Source organism: Ambystoma mexicanum, chromosome 2p (assembly GCF_040938575.1).
Source record: "Ambystoma mexicanum isolate Mex_15411 chromosome 2p, UKY_AmexF1_1, whole genome shotgun sequence".
Lineage (NCBI taxonomy): Eukaryota > Metazoa > Chordata > Amphibia > Caudata > Ambystomatidae > Ambystoma > Ambystoma mexicanum.
Window position 1 is genome coordinate 109,860,526 of NC_090923.1, and position 15,798 is coordinate 109,876,323.

Here is a 15,798-nt window from a genome sequence, read left to right on the forward strand (position 1 = left end):
TATGGAACTCACTGCCAAACCCTCTACGTGAGGAGCAGCCCTTTCCAAAATTCAGAACCAACTACATTATTCTGCTGAGGTCTGCCAATGATTAGCCCATTGGCGACCACTTCTCCTCACACAACCCTAGCATGTACACATCACTATCCTGTTCTCCTTTGATCTCATGGACCTCCTCACCTCTGCCCACCTGGCCGATGAGTGTATATATATATATATATACTGCCTTTATTGTATTTTGTATTCATTTTGCATGTAAATTGCAATTGCCACCTACCTGTGATATACTGTATTTTGTGTACAGTATGCAACCCATGACCTTACCCTGTAACTTAAGCTTTACAATTTCTGTACTGCCTCGCCCGGCTACCTTCGGGTCTGGTGCACATTATTAGTGAATAAACAGCTGATGGGCAAAATCAGGCCATGACTTCTTTCATCTCGTTCCACTTCACGGGAATTCGTTTCCAACTATAATCAGAAAAGAACAATACCTTCTAAAGCTTAGAAGAGGAAAAAGGCAGGCACCGAGGAAATGCTCACGCAACTGTACCTTTAAATAAGCTCTAGCTCTCAGGTTTACTACAGTCAGGCTAACTCAGGGAAACACCCCGTGAACCACTTAAAAATCAGGTATCTTAAGAAAAATCTCCCTAACACAGCTGACCTGAGATCATTGCCATGTTCACGAGGATAAAGATAATCTTGTCCAAAAATAGCCAGTGCTAGGTTTTTGTGCTAGAGGCTGTGGGCCACTGAAGGGAGCAGAAGATGCAAATCTTTGTCATGTCATTAATGCTCTATCGTTTGCTTCTGGGAGCGTAAAGAATATTGTACAATATATCGCCCTCTGTGTGTTTAGTAGGAGTTGCACTCAAACAAATTAAGGAGAACATCTGAATTTCTGCTTTATTTTTACATCATAAAGCTTTGTTAAAGAAATATCTGTAGTTCACGGAACGCGCAAACAATGAAACTGACAGTTTTTGGTACTTGTGTTTATAGTCTTATAAAGCATGAATCTAGATAGAGAGCAACCGAGCACTGCAAAATGTTGGTTGAGGATTACAGCAAAATGCGTCATCTGGACCCAGCGGGAACCGGTTCCGGCTGTGTCTTAGGGAGGTCCTGTTCCACATTCCTCGTTTCCTCCTGAAGGAGGAGCAGAGGGTCCTAGGTGATCCCTAGGTACTCGCTGAAGTATAGAAAATTGAGGTCCTTCCTGATCAGCAAAAGATTTGGGGTTAAAATAATTGCAGAAGGGATAGTGTTATCCTACTACTACTCAATCCATGCAGTCCCACTGATGCCATCTCTTTCTACTCTCCCTCTCCTCTACCCATCAGTCCCCTGTACTCTCCCTCTCCTCTAGCCATCGGTCCCCTATAAACATCCCACGTTTCACCCTTTTCCCACTCCACTGCCTCCATCCACATCGGCCATCAAAGTCATCTCTTCAAAGCGCAACTCACACCCCAACTGCAAGCAATAGAAAGTCTGCAAAAACTTCTACCCTCCTAAACAAACAACTCTACCCTCTACTCTTTCATTCTACCCTCAGTACCATTCTATGATTTTCAAATACACAAAATCAGGCACTTTTTTTTAAATGGTCTCCAGTCCCGTAGGTTTCTTCTTTTACCATTTCATGACCGAAACGATGCTCATATTTCCTCCCTCCTTTTCGCCCTTATACCCCTTGCTTCCCTCCCTCACCCCTTCCTTATTCCCCCACAGATTAATTGCTCTACCGACTGTTTTATTGGTTCGATTCATGATTGTTTATTGCTTCTACTGTTATAATGTTCTATGTACTCTGTAATAATGTTAAGCGCTTTGAATGAAAGCGCAATATAAACAAATACAAATATGTAAAAGTGCCTTACCCTAGGACTGAGTGCCTTACCCTAGGACTGACTCCGCTATTGTTCGCTACTTTAAGCCATTTCTATTCAAAACGACACCCTGTTCTTCCTCAAATACAGGACCGATATACATTCTGACAGCCTAGGGTATTACATTAAACTATCTGACGGCATAGCAGCCACAGTAAAAACAAGTGTGCATTCCTTTTCAGCTCGGTACAAGACATAGCGTGCTATAACACAAACGCGGAAATCCCTCTCCCGCGGTTTCGCTCCAGTATTATTGACTAAACTACACCCCAGCCAGGATATATGACAATTACCACTGGGAAGCCATTCCATGGCTCTGTTGCAGACCCAATGTAATAACGTGATGTTGTAAACGAGTGAGCGCGTTATTCCCCGGAAGAGGAAGCCGGGGGGGTAGGTCCCAGAAAGAATGGCAAATGCTCGCTTCACCTACTGGAAGTAGCGAGCCTCTTTACTACGATCCCTCTTCCCGAGATTTCCAAGTCTCAAATTACAACGCGGCTTTCCCTAACAGAAGTGCACCCACAGCTGCCACACCAGCCTGGCAGCCAAGTGTTGCACAACAGACTCCTTGTGCACGGTTACCCGTCCAAGCCATTCATCCACATAGCTCTCAACCATTTGTGTCGCAAAGGCGGGTGGAAATGATCACCCGCTTTTGTTTTTGGCGGGTGAGTCACCCACTCGAATGAATGGGCGTGCATGAGGCTTGGCGGGTGAGTCAGTCCTTTACAAAGCGTGTGAGTAAAGAGCTATGCATCGATATGCCTTTCCCTCCCGCCCCCCAGGATTGTACCCAATACTGCGAGGCACCTTCCAGCTAGTTTAGAATATGTACAGCATCCTACAACGAACGAAGTCTGTCACTTTAATGGAAGTTCCGTGTAATCAGTGAACTCGATCTTGTTCACTTTTCCGCCTCTACACGCACTCGCACATCAGTCCAACTTACCTACAAACAATACACACACGTAGGGCGACGGGCGCTAAATCAACCGCCTTAGCCAGCCATTTGCACTCGGACTCCCAAGTTTTCAAAGTAGCTTTGCAGCTTTAAACAGCTTCCGGGTTATTAGGACGGTCAATCCCAGCATGCCCCGCTCTGCAATTCACAATGTGTCAGTCTGCTCTATTTTGTTGCTATGGGAAGCATGCAGTGGGTTTTGCATGAGGAAACGGGAGACCTGCACGTCTCGTCTTGATTTACATTGGGCAAAAGTAGTTTTAAGGTAGAGAAAGTTAAACATTGTTGCAAAATTATAATAAAAAAAATTGCACATTTTAGCTGTACGCTTTATTTTGAACAATGCCGTGAGAATGCGTCTTATTTTTCCATTGTCGTTTTGTTTGTTCCACATTACATTTAGGACTACAAATCCCAGAATTAAAACCAAAAACCGGTGCTTGATTGCTTTCTGAAGCAGGGATGCAAAGAGCTTCCACACAAAATGCCAGACGTTTTGAGCTTTAGGAAGATCAGCACAATCTTTTACAAATGTAATTTGGTGCCTGGGGCCCCCACAATGGGAACATTTCATGCAAATCCATGCTACGTTTCAAAAGATATAAAGTGTCAAAAGGGGTATATTTTTCACTTTTTTCCATTCATTTTTCCAAAGGATGATTTGTGAAGGTATGGGACTTGAAGATAATGTAGTATTTTTTTCTGAGCGTTTTACCAAGATCTCGATTGGTTTTGAGTAGCAAAAAAAAAGAGTAAATACTTCAAAATTGATATATATTCAGATGTGGCAATCACTGTGATTGCTAGTTAGGGGAAGATACATATTTTAAGTTATTTGAGGAAGCAATCCCGTGTTTTGCAGAGATTGCGTCCAAGAACAAAATGTGTAGGAGGGTGGTTCTAGGGGGCTATTAGTGTTTGGGCGTGTTAAATGTATTTAAAAATCATACCTGTTAGCAGTTACCCAGACTGCGCGCCCGTGAGCCCCCCACTCGCATACACCATGACACAGAGACTAGATGTGCTTCGTGTGGGCTCCCCGGTGGCTCTGCGGCCGCCGGGAACGCCCCGTTTATTTATACAGCGCACGCGACGGAGTGAACGTCGCCCCATCGCGTGCGCGCCCTTAAAGGGCCAGCGCCACACTCCTCCTTTTCCATAACAACAAAACTTGAAAAAGGATGGTCTAAACTATCACACATTTAACAGCACACATTAGAGCACCCACACGTCCCCTGTTTGTTGGCCACCACCCTGGATCCCCCGATAGCACTTTGCCCAAAGGCCTGGGCATATCTACCGACCAGCCTTCCCATCTCAGTCTGCCACATAGTCTGTAAGGCGGGCAGGTTTCCCATGCCCTGTTCTCAGGGGATACCTCCTGCCAGCCTCTCTGATCGGTGTCCCTTCGCTTGGCCCCCCACGGGTTGGTGAGTCCACTGTGGGGGCTCGACCCCCTCCTTCGTCCGGTGCTTCTTCGAGGTGCATGTCCTCCATGGCCTCCGCCCTCGGCTCACCCAGTCTCTTAAAGAAGCTGGCATTCCTAGTCACTGATGCTGTTCCATCGGATGCAGTCACCATGGACCCCTTGACCGCCACCACGTCCAAAGGAGCTGGTTCATATGTGAGAGACAACTTGCCCTGTGGGTGACGATTCCGCACCAGCACTTCGTCTCCAGGAGCAGTCCTTTGGGGTCTCAAACCTCTTCTGTTGTTTTCCATTTCAGTCCTTGCCCTTCTCTCCTCTTCCACCTGATCATCGTCAATGACAGCCGGCTCTCGCTCCCCTACTTCAGGTATAATGTCTCTCGGGCAACGCTGGAACAGGGCCTCTGCTGGTGCCACACCCATAGAGGAGTGGGGTGTCGTCTGGTATCCTCGCAGGAACACATACAGCGCCCTTTGTAGGCACTCGCCCTTTCCTTGAGCGATCCTAAACACTTTGTTTAGTGTGCGCATCATGCGCTCTGCTTCCCCGTTGGCCCGAGGCCAGAGTGGAGTGACCTTTCTATGATGGATGCCGTAGTCCTTCATGAGGTTTGCGAAGCTCTCTCCTTGGAAGGGCGCCCCATTGTCGGAGCACAGGACAGTGGGTAGGCCGTGGGTGGCAAAGATCTTCTCCAGTGCTATCACCACCTTGTCGAATGCCACCGACTCCACAAACTCGACCTCGGGGTACCGAGACCACTCGTCCACCACCACTAGGAAGTGAGTGCCCCTGATCGTGGACCCACAGTCAGCATGAACCACTTCCCATGGCCTGGTCCCTTGGGGCATCGTTTCGATGGATGGCTCGCGCTGGGCCGGTGAAGCAGCCTGGCACCACACACAAGACGACACAAACTCCTTCACTCTCCTTTCCAGCTCTGGGAACCACACCTTTTGGCGGAGACGAGCCTTTGTTTTGGGGGCGCCTTGATGACCCTGGTGCGCCAAGGCGATGATTTGCTGAACCTTGGCCTGGGGGACCACAATCCTGTCTCCTCTCAGCAGGAGCCCAGACTCCGAGAATGTCAATTCTTCGCGCACCCGCCAGAGTTGCTCCAGCGCCACTTTGGCCTCATTTGTTCTTCTGCCCAAAGCTTCCAACACAGTCTTCCAGGCACCTTGCCCCATGGACGTCTTCAGTATTTCAAAACACTCATCATTTGCCTGCTCCAACTCCTCCACCTGCCTTGAGTTTGGGGTTGCCGTTTCAATGACAAGCCGAACATGTTCATCTGCTTCCTCTGCCGACGTGGACTCCTGGGAGCCCCCTCTCGGATGTCTGAAGAGATAGCCAGCAGCGTTGTTACTTTCCGGACGATAGATCAGCGAAACTCCATACTCGAGTAGCGCGAGCATCCAGCGCTCTATCCTCACTGGTGGCTTCGATGAGGACCCAGCCAAGATGGGCAATAAAGGCTTGTGGTCCGTAACCACAGTCACTGGTCGCCCCAAGATGTACAAGCGAAAATGTCTTCAGCCCCACAGCACCGCCAGGGTCTCTCGCTTGATTTGTGAATACCGTTGCTGGGTGTCGGAGAGCGCCTTGCTGGCGTATGCTATCGGGCGGATTTCCTGATCACTCCCAACTTGGGTGAGGACCGCCCCCAGACCATAGGGGCTGGCATCCACAATGATCTCAGTCTGTAGGCTCGGATCAAAAAACGCCATGGTGTCCTCGGCAGCCAGAGCGCTGTTGATGTCATCGAAGGCTGCCTGTTCAAGCGGCCACCACTGCCAGACGGTGTCCTTCTTCGTTAGTGCCCTCAATGGCTCAGAGCGGGATGCCAAGTTCCGGATGAAACGGCCACAATACGTGACCATGCCCAGAAAACTCCTCACATCAGATACGTTCTCCGGTGGTCTGGCCTCCTTTATGTCCCTCCCCTTGCGGGGGTCAGCGGACACGCCGTCCGCCTTGAAAACAAATCCAAAAAACTCAATGGGCATTTTGAGAAACTCGCATTTGTCTCTATGCAGCGTGAGTCCCAGTGAGCGAAGGCGTCCAAATGTCTTGGCAAGGTGCGCCAGATGTTCCGCCTCAGACTTGGCATTCACCAGGATGTCGTTGCTGATGTTAAGGACTCCATCCAGGTCTGCCAACGCCCCTCTGATGATGTTCTGGAATACCTCTGCCGCCAATGAGACCCCAAAGCTCAGCCTTTTATATCTGTACAACCCCGATGAGTGGTGAATGTCGTTATATAGCGGGACTCGGGGTGCAGGACCACCTGATGATACCCTGCTCTTAGATCCAGCTTAGAGAAGAACCTCGCCCCTTGCAGTTCCATTATGATGTCATCAATGGTGGGTTTCAGGTGCCGCTCCCTCGTTATGGCCTTGTTGGGGAGACGCATGTCCACGCAGATTCTTACTGCATCTGGTTGTTTGGGCTTGTGGGCGATTACAATGGGGGACACCCACGGGGTGGGGCCTTCCACCTTTTCAATGATGCCCAAACCGACAAGGTTGTCCAACTCCTGGTCCACCAGCTCTCTAAGGTGGAATGGCACCTGCCGATGCTTGAGCACCACTGGCTGGATCGACTCATCTATGTGTATCCTCACAGGTTCACCCACCATCTGTCCAATTCCTTCAAACAGGGAAGCGTGCTTGCCCAGCAATACCTGTATGTTGTCCAGGTATACCGAGTATGCAAATGTCACAATTCTGAGAGCCTCAGCCGCCGCACAGCATAGCAGTGTGTTGTTGCTTACCGGTGTGACGTAGAACCTGGCTCGGAGTTATGTGTTGCCGTACTTGACTCCTGCCACAAACACGCCATCCAGTGGGATTGGCTGGTCGCCCCCAAAAGTGAAGATACGTGCCTTCGGCGTCGCCAGAGCCGGAGGGGTCTGCATCGAGTCATAGTGTTGTCTGGCCATCACATTCACAGATGCCCCAGTGCCTACTAACATTGGTATTGAGTCCCCGTTGACCAGCACATTGCACCTGGGCTGTCTCTTGGAGTGGTTTCTCAGGACACCAATGCTGGACACAAAAAACACTTTTTCCTCGTCGTCCTCCTCCTCCTCGTCACCCTCCTGAGGGGCACCATCATCACCCTGGTCCACCTGGGCGACATTTGACGACCTCTGGGGGCGGAAGAAACCAGCCCGGACAGGTCCTCTGGGAACCACCTTCGGAGTTGTGGTCCTACACATCCTGGCGTAGTCGTCCGCACCCCCACACCGGCCACACTTCACACCCACGGCTGGGCACTCTGCTGGGTGCGGAAGATCGCATCCGCATTTCATGCAGGAGTTATTCCCTGCTGGCACTCTAGTTCCTTGGCCTCTTGCGGGGCGTCTAAACCCACGGCCTCTGCCGACCGCGCAGATGTTATCCGACTTGCTGGAGCACACTCCGGCCTCCATTCTGGTTGCTCACAGTTCGGACACCTCATGGCCTCTGCCAAGTTCTAGGATGCGGGGAAGGGTGATGCCAGGCTCTCGCAGGATTTGGCACAGCAGTTTGCCAGACACACACCGTTGTATGAGGTGGTTGCGAATCATGGTGTCTGGGTCATTCCACGCACACGTCACCGCCAGTCTGCGCAACCTCCCATAGAAGACATCAAGGGTCTAATCATCATTTTGACGCGCCGCCCCCATGAGGAAACGCTCATAATCTGCATTTGCCATTGGCAGAAAATGGTTGTGGAGCGCATCCTTCACCGCTGCAAAAGACCCATACGCAGGTTGCAGGGATAAGAATATCTCATGTACTGCAGGGCCTGCAGAGTACAGGAGGGTGGCCAACTTACTGTCATCACTAGTCTCCATTGTGGCCCTGAAGTACACCTCGAGTCTGTCTATCCACATCTTCCACCTCGGTCCCAGACTTGATGGCGTGCCTGAGACATCAGACTCAGGCATTGGTTGTAGGGCCCCAGGTGGCTTCAGCAACGGTCTTGGCGGCAGGATGGGTGGTGGCTGTGGTGCAGGAGCCGCCGGTTGTTGAGGGGCAGCCGCTGCAGCTTGGCTAATGGTGGTAAGCGCACAGGCACGCCAGGGATGTACAAATAATGGGGCCGCAACTCACCACCACACACACCAGTGTTCTTCTGCAGAGAATGGTCCTGAAATGCAGCCACAACCAGCCCACAGATACCAATGTTCCTCAGATGCAGCCAGGCAACTGCAGTTCCACGATGGGTAGATCAGGTGACCAGGCAGATGTGAAGGATCCAAAAATTGAGCAGGGTGGGCCCCAAGGTGTGCATCCAGCAGGCCTTCCTTGGTGCTTCACCCAAGTACTCGGTGAAAAACAGTGAAAATGTCAATAACTCACTATGAAAATGACATGTGCTGCTTCTAGTGGCTATCCGCCACTGGATCGTCCAAAAATTTGGCTTGGATGGCTCACTGGTGCTTCATTACGAAGCCATGACCTCCCAGGGCCTGTTTAACAAAATGGCCGCCGGCCGCGTGTCTCACTCCCCTCTCCGCGGCCTGTTTTTGCAAAATGCACTCACGTACGATCATCCGCGCATTCAACAAAATCACTGCCTGTCCCGGAGTATGGCCCGATCGCTCGTCGCCACTGTTAGCAGTTACCCAGACTGCCCGCCATGAGCCCCCCACTCGCATACACCATGACACAGAGACTGGATGTGCTTCGTGTGGGCTCCCCGGTGGCTCTGCGGCCGCCGGGAATGCCCCGTTTATTTATACAGCACACGCGACGGAGTGAACGTCACCCTGTCGCGTGCGCGCCCTTAAAGGGCCAGCGCCACAATACCATTGCTTAATTACATGAAGAAAGTGCACATTTGACCAAGGGAAGCTGATGCTTGTTTACTATACCCTTTCTATTGATTGGTCAAGCTTTTTACATGGGGTAATGGTGCATGATCTTGATTTTCTCCTGACGTCAGCAGGGAAGATCTTTACATTATTGCACCCCTTCTTATTTGTCACAGTATCTAATTCGTAATCTTACCTCAACTCCTACATTCCTCTTGTTCCTGTACTGAATAGTGATCTTATCTTTACATCCCGTTTCGTCTTCCTCATTGGTCCTCCACTGCCCCACCTCACTCTTCCTCCTCACAGTCCCTCGCAACACCCACCTCACTGTTTCTCTTCACAGTCCCCACTAACTCCACCTCATTCTTCCTCGTCACAGTCCCCCGTTGCCCCCACCTTCCGTCTTCCTCGCCATAGTTCCCCACAGCCCCACCTCACTCTTCCTCATCACAGTGACCCGCTAGCCCCACCTCACTTTTCTTTGTCACTGTACCCCACTACCCCACCTCACTCTTCCTCGTCGGTCTCCAACTACACATCTTTCACTCTTCCTCCATCAGAGTACCCCAATAGTAATCACTACAGTACCCACACATCCTTCGTCCCAGTACCTAATTATGAATTCTACCTTTACCATCACCTCACTTTCCCTCGTCTCACAAACCCTCCATGGACACTTCTGTGAATCCCAACACGCATAGGGCCAGAAGAAGTCCAGAAACCCGTATTGTATGGAAGGAGCATGAAGCTCCCTCCAGCGAGACCCAAACACACAGCATAGGGATGGACATTTTCCCATTTAAGGAAACAAAGTTGGAATGATTGAACAATGAGCAGAAACAAGTCAATTTGTTTGTAAAAAACTTTATTTCAGTTATTTATAACCATGAAAGTTCATACAAAGACATATGGGCCACATTACAAGTCTGGCAATAAATCGGCAGTAAATCTGCCGAATGTACTGTCAAAATCATTTATTATTGCCGCCACTTGGTCCCGAGGCATTACTACAGGATCCCGAGTGGTGGCACTGCAGTGTAAATCCCCATTTTTGGAGTCCATAAAACTGCATGGGAATTTTTGGCAGATTTACTGTGAGCGGTAATTCTGTGCACTAAATCTGCTGATTATTCGATGTAAAGTGGAAGATGTACCCCCAGTTTTTTGTTTTTTTTTGTTTTCTGTTGGTGAATCCTCTCCCTCCAATCTCTGGTTCGGCAGTGCAGTAACGTGGCAGTAAACTAATGGTAACAGAAATACTGCAACCTTATTGTTGTTTTCACAGCACTTCCAAACTCCTATAGTGTTGCATGATACATTACAATTCATCAGCACTTAACAAATAGTTACAAAATCATTGAAACAGATTTTCAACAGAGCTGTAATTCTTGTCGATATATCTTTGGCCACCAGGCGCGACAGCACTGGCGTGACACCGTCAAGCCGGTCTGTGGCTTATTTAAGCATATTGATACTGTGCAGTTTACTACGATTTAGCACAGCGCTCTGCTCTGACAGATTCTGCTCCAGCTAGGAAATGATTCAGCAGCTAAAATTGAAATTGCTATATTTATCGTTATCTCCTTTTTTAAAATAATATTATTTTTTTAGAATTTGGGGTATATTGAAGTCAAAATAGCCTTGTAGTTACAACATTTTTTGAAGGGGGATGGGGAACTTTACCACCTCATCCCCCTCCTGTCATATACATGACACGGAAGAAGACCAGGAGATACTGTGTTCGTCCATACTATTTTGGACCAATTCCCAGTGCTCAAATGATTGATAAGTATGTCGAGAGGTATCCCCTCAGCCAGCCCTATAGGCCAGGTACAGTACAAATCTACCCCAGAGCAGACAAGGAGCCCCAAGCTGCAACTAAATACACCTCAATTGACAGTATTAAAGCACTAAGAAGCCATGTTGCTGACGTTGATAGAGCCACCACGACCTAGCAGCGTTAGATGTGAAGCACACATGCCATCTGCACTTCGGGACACAAAATCGCACTCAAATAAACTAAGAACATGAGCGTACAGTGCTATAGTTAGAGGACAGATACATATACATACTGTCATTGCTTTTATTATTTTGCCACTAGCTAGACGCAGCAATGCAGAAATCGCAAGAAGCAAGAGATCCTGAGCAAAGCTTGCAGATGCTTATATGCGAAAAACCTTATGGAACTGCTGGATCACCTATGGGACCTGACAGAACCAAGTGTGACTAACCTATGGAGAATATAGAATAGCACGAACACTGTAGGGACCGCATAATGGTTTAGGAAAATTATAGCAGGCCACACGCCTCTCAGCGAGGATTAAGCTGAGCTGAATTCAGTCTGGACTAGAGCAAAACGTGTGAGACAGGACCCGCTGCCAAGGCCACCAGAAACGGATGACATTCCATTACCTGAACGAGAGTAGCCACAGCTGCAGTAAATGCGAATAATTCTCCTAATTCAGAGCTGCAGAGATCCAAATCATGGCCTCGGACCACATGACTTGGCTCACGCAGACTGTGAACAGCAACCAGCACTGAGAAAGAGAGCTGATCTCACGCTACCAGACAGAAGCTCGCAACAAAGATGCTACAATGTGAGACAAGTGTTGCACGGAGCGAACAAGCACTCTCATAGACTAAGGTAGTACACACAAGTTACAATGCAGACACATAGTCATTCTTATCACCTTGAATAGGTACACCAAGAGCTGAGAACCTTTGTGGATCCCAGGCCTGTGGACCTCAGCTGTAGCCAATCACAGTTTAGTAATCTAGGGGAGGGGAGTGGCAGGCAAGAACCAGTGGTAAGACTCTCACACTGCAACATTGTTATAGATAGTGATTTGGGGATAGATCAGGCTAGCCACCTGACATGCGAGGGCCAGTAGACTAACATGTATAGTGTCCACTATAGGTGGTCAATTACTTAGTACCCAATCCAGTGCTCCGATAGGTCTTCTGGAGAAGGGCCCAGGTTGTACCGTCACTCTGATGTCATTCGGGTACAAAAAGAAGTTGAGACATCCATGGATTTCTTCTGTCCCTGTATTGATTCCTGTTGGTTTTGCTGTAATAAGCCGCAGTTTGAACTTGCCGTTTGACTGAGTCTTCCGTTTGTCCTGTGGAAGGTTTTGGGCCTTCCGAGAGTCCGCAAACTCCTACTGGCCCTCTGGCATACCTGGGAGTTTGTCCCAACAAGTTGGTAGCAGAGGCAAACAGTTCTGGTGAATAACCTAGACTAGTGACTCTAGGGTTTGGATGACAAAAGTTATGTAAAGAAGGTATTCCTGTGGGTTGGGCATTTTAGCTCCAGTCATAGATAATGGTGTCCCCATGAGGGTTAGCAAGCAAGCTGGCCTAGATTGCGTAGGGTGAGTCGACTGGTTAAGTCTCCTGGAGTGAGGCTTTTCACACGTTAGGCGACGCAGTGGGTGCAGTTGATCACAAGAGAATATTGGTATACTCAGCCTGGAGTGCAGGAAGACAGCTTTGGGGTTTTTGTGTGGGTTTGAGTGTACCAGTGTGCGCACAATATTTGATTTTCCTATGTCGTTCTGGTAGCTTGCTGATGTCACCCTTAGGTTTGCATATAAGACACACAGAGCTTATGACGGTGAGGAGCTAGCACTGGGAACTTGGAATTGGTAGACGAGGTGAACAAGCGGCGGTACACGGAAGGCGCATGTGCAATATTGTGAATGTGCCTGAGATGGCAGTGGTTGCAAAGGCATGGCGATGCACGGAGCACTCTTGACTAGTTGTAGAGCCAGAGAGGCTCGTAGAAACTGGAGAGTATTATCATTGCATTGTGACTTTTTACCCCTAAACAGCGGATTATCAAAACCCTCGACTTGAGGTCAGGTAAAAGGTATTGAGATGCACCAGGGCAAGTGTGGGGGGGATACGCCCCTTCAACATTTTTGTAAAACACTTCCACCTTATAAGGGAACGATCTGTAAATATAGCATAGCATGCTCCAAAATTACTGAGGGCAAATTAACCAAACCATGACCACCTTGTGGAAGTTTCTCCAAAGACGTGAAGCAATCACTATTGACAAACATACAGGGGAAGAAATTGACCAAACGTATGGCCATATTCAAGTTGTGGCGCATGTTTCAGGAGGGAGAGGTGGATGCTGCGAGGTGTCAATGGATGCTAAGCCAGCAGGAGGTGAAGGACCAAGGGACCCATCCCTCTGCGCCTCCCCCTGCCCCTCCGAGTGTAGTATCCCATGATACAGACAATGAGGGAACTGAGAGCAGCAGAGGGGTATTGAAATCCCACATATAAGCCACAACCATATACAAAGGAAGATGAGCTGAAAGGCGTTGGGCAGCCAGCAAGTGATTCAGGGGCGAGCAGTAATGCGCAGCAACAACGCACAAAGAAGAAGCTTGAGGGCATAAGCGTGAGCGAATGGATAGCAGCTCAGGTACTTTTAAAGCTTCATGGGAAGACAAATGGAAAGGCAGAAGGGGCGACCGAGATGATAGCAAGCCTGAAGAGGGACAGCAACACGACAGACTGGGCAGAACTAATGGACGAGTAGGATAGAAGGGAAAAGGACAGAGAGGTGAGATTGGAGCGCAAGGACATAGGGAGAAGGAGAAAGGAGAAATTGGAGCGGGAAGACAGGGAATGAAGGAGGGAGGAAGAGAGGGAGCACTTGGAAAGGGAGCAGGATGAGAGAATAGAGAGAGATCTTAAAGAAAGGAAGCGGGCGGAAAGGGAGATGAGGGAGAAAAGGGAGAGGAACTGGAAAAGGCAGAGAGAAGGAGAGAGATAGCAGAGAAAGAAAAACACAAGTTAGCAGAGAGGGAAAATAGGAAGTTGCAGTTTGTTCGACTGGCAAGGGAACGGCAGAGAGGAGGACAAGCGAGCAATATAGTCAGTGAAGACACGGGTAGCACTGCATAGGGAAAGTAATAGATGTGAGGAAGATAGGCAGACAGAACCAGACAGCACAAACTCTCGGGGAAGGAGCGCAAATATGGGAGGTGAAGCAGGCCTACGGGCCTGGGTAGGAGGATGCAGGGGTGATTTGAGAGACATCAATCTTAGCATGAAGCCTAATACAGACTTGACATTGAGAAGACTGAGGTTCACAGAGGACTTTTGTAGCAACATGGATATGGGGTCTGAAAACGAGGACAAATACAGCAGGGACGAGAAGAGGGAGCAGTACCGATCACAGTCCACGGAAATAGGGACAGACAAACGGGTGTCATGGGAGTTCAGGATGCACACACAGGGAGAAGAGGGAGGTGGCTCAAACGAGCAGACACAATAGACGGGTGACTTTTGCACCTCACACAGCACCTCTATTAATAGACTAAGGGATCTCCCAGGGAAAAGGAGGGGGGAGACAGCCATAGCTTGTTCAAGGGGACGATTGTATAAAGCTTATGACGATAACAAGAGAGTGCCTATATTGGAACCAGTAGAGGTATGCGCAGACAGTGGGCCTAATTATAAGTTTGCTGGTCTGGTAACAACGGTACCGGTAAGCTTGCCGGTACTGGTGTTACTGGACCAGCAAACTACGGGGTCTGCTCCCGGGTGCCTTTTCGCCTGCTATGCCTGACCTGGCGGGCGAAACGACACCCGCGAGCAGACCATGTCGGATGCACCGGCACCATTCACGAATGGTGCTGGGGCATCCGACCCCCCCATTCCCATTTGAGCCGATAGGGCTCAAATGGGAATGGGGAGTAATGCATTCCGGCGCCTGGCAATGGGGAAATACAGGGTCCGCCAGGGTTGTAATGGCCCTGTATTTCCCCATTGCCAGGCACCGGCAAAAATTAGCAAGTTCGGCGGCAGCCTCCGGTTTTACCGGCAAGGTTACCACCAAACTTGTAATGAGGCCCATTGAGGACGAGAGAGGGCCTTGACAAATTAGACTGACCAGAAGGACACCTCAGGAGGTGACAGCATACACACAGATGCCTCTATTAGAGAGAGGAGGGGTGAGGCCTCAGTATGTGCCATGGAAGCATGGAAGGAAAATGTAAAGTGTAGGTTACCATCGTTGAGTGTGGGAGCTGGGAAATGGATTTATGAGATGGAGAAGATGACAGCTGACCATAGGTTAGCAGTGGGTGATGTAAAGGGACTGTTAGTGTTGATCTTAGGAGATGCAGCAGATAACGTATGAAAGAGGGCTGGTTTCCCAGGGGTGACGAAACAGAACACAGCGCACAATGGGGCACCATTTGCAAACTGCACGGCAGCAGTATGGCAAGCATTAAGGACACAATATCCAGACACATTAGACATTAGGGCAATTACGCCACATCAAGGCATACACCAGAAGTTATTTGTACCCAAGACATGACATGGTTATAGGTCAAAGGATCGACAACTAAAGGATCGAATGGTCAAAGGGTCGACACCAAGGACCGAAAACAAAAGGATGGAAAAAAATGATTTTTTGTTTTTACATTTATTTTTTGGGGGGGGGGTCCCCGTCCAATCCCCATTTTTTTGTGGGAAAACCACTTTTTTTCCCTAAACTAAAACCCCCCAAAAAATGTAATTTAAAAAAAAAAATTCGATCCTTTTGTTTTCCGTCCTTTGGTGTCGATCCTTTGACCATTCGACCATTTGTAGTCGACCCTTTGACCGGACACCCATGAAATGAGCAACAATACAGCAATTTTGCGTACTGCTGTAATAAGACATTAGTGAGAGGAGT

The 15,798-nt window shown here is 49.0% G+C and overlaps 1 protein-coding gene across 2 annotated transcripts in view; it reads right to left on the reverse strand.

The window, feature by feature from the left end:
- The window catches only part of LOC138566265 (renalase-like), a 102,238-nt gene extending 99,258 nt beyond the window's left edge, over nucleotides 1–2,980 (reverse strand). The window contains exon 1 of one of the 2 annotated variants that reach the window (XM_069643352.1): nucleotides 2,848–2,980. The gene's annotated coding sequence lies outside the window, so the exon portion shown is untranslated. The remainder of the gene's footprint in view (nucleotides 1–2,847) is intronic. The other variant, XM_069643353.1, reaches the window with a different exon arrangement.
- Nucleotides 2,981–15,798: the final 12,818 nt, after the last annotated feature.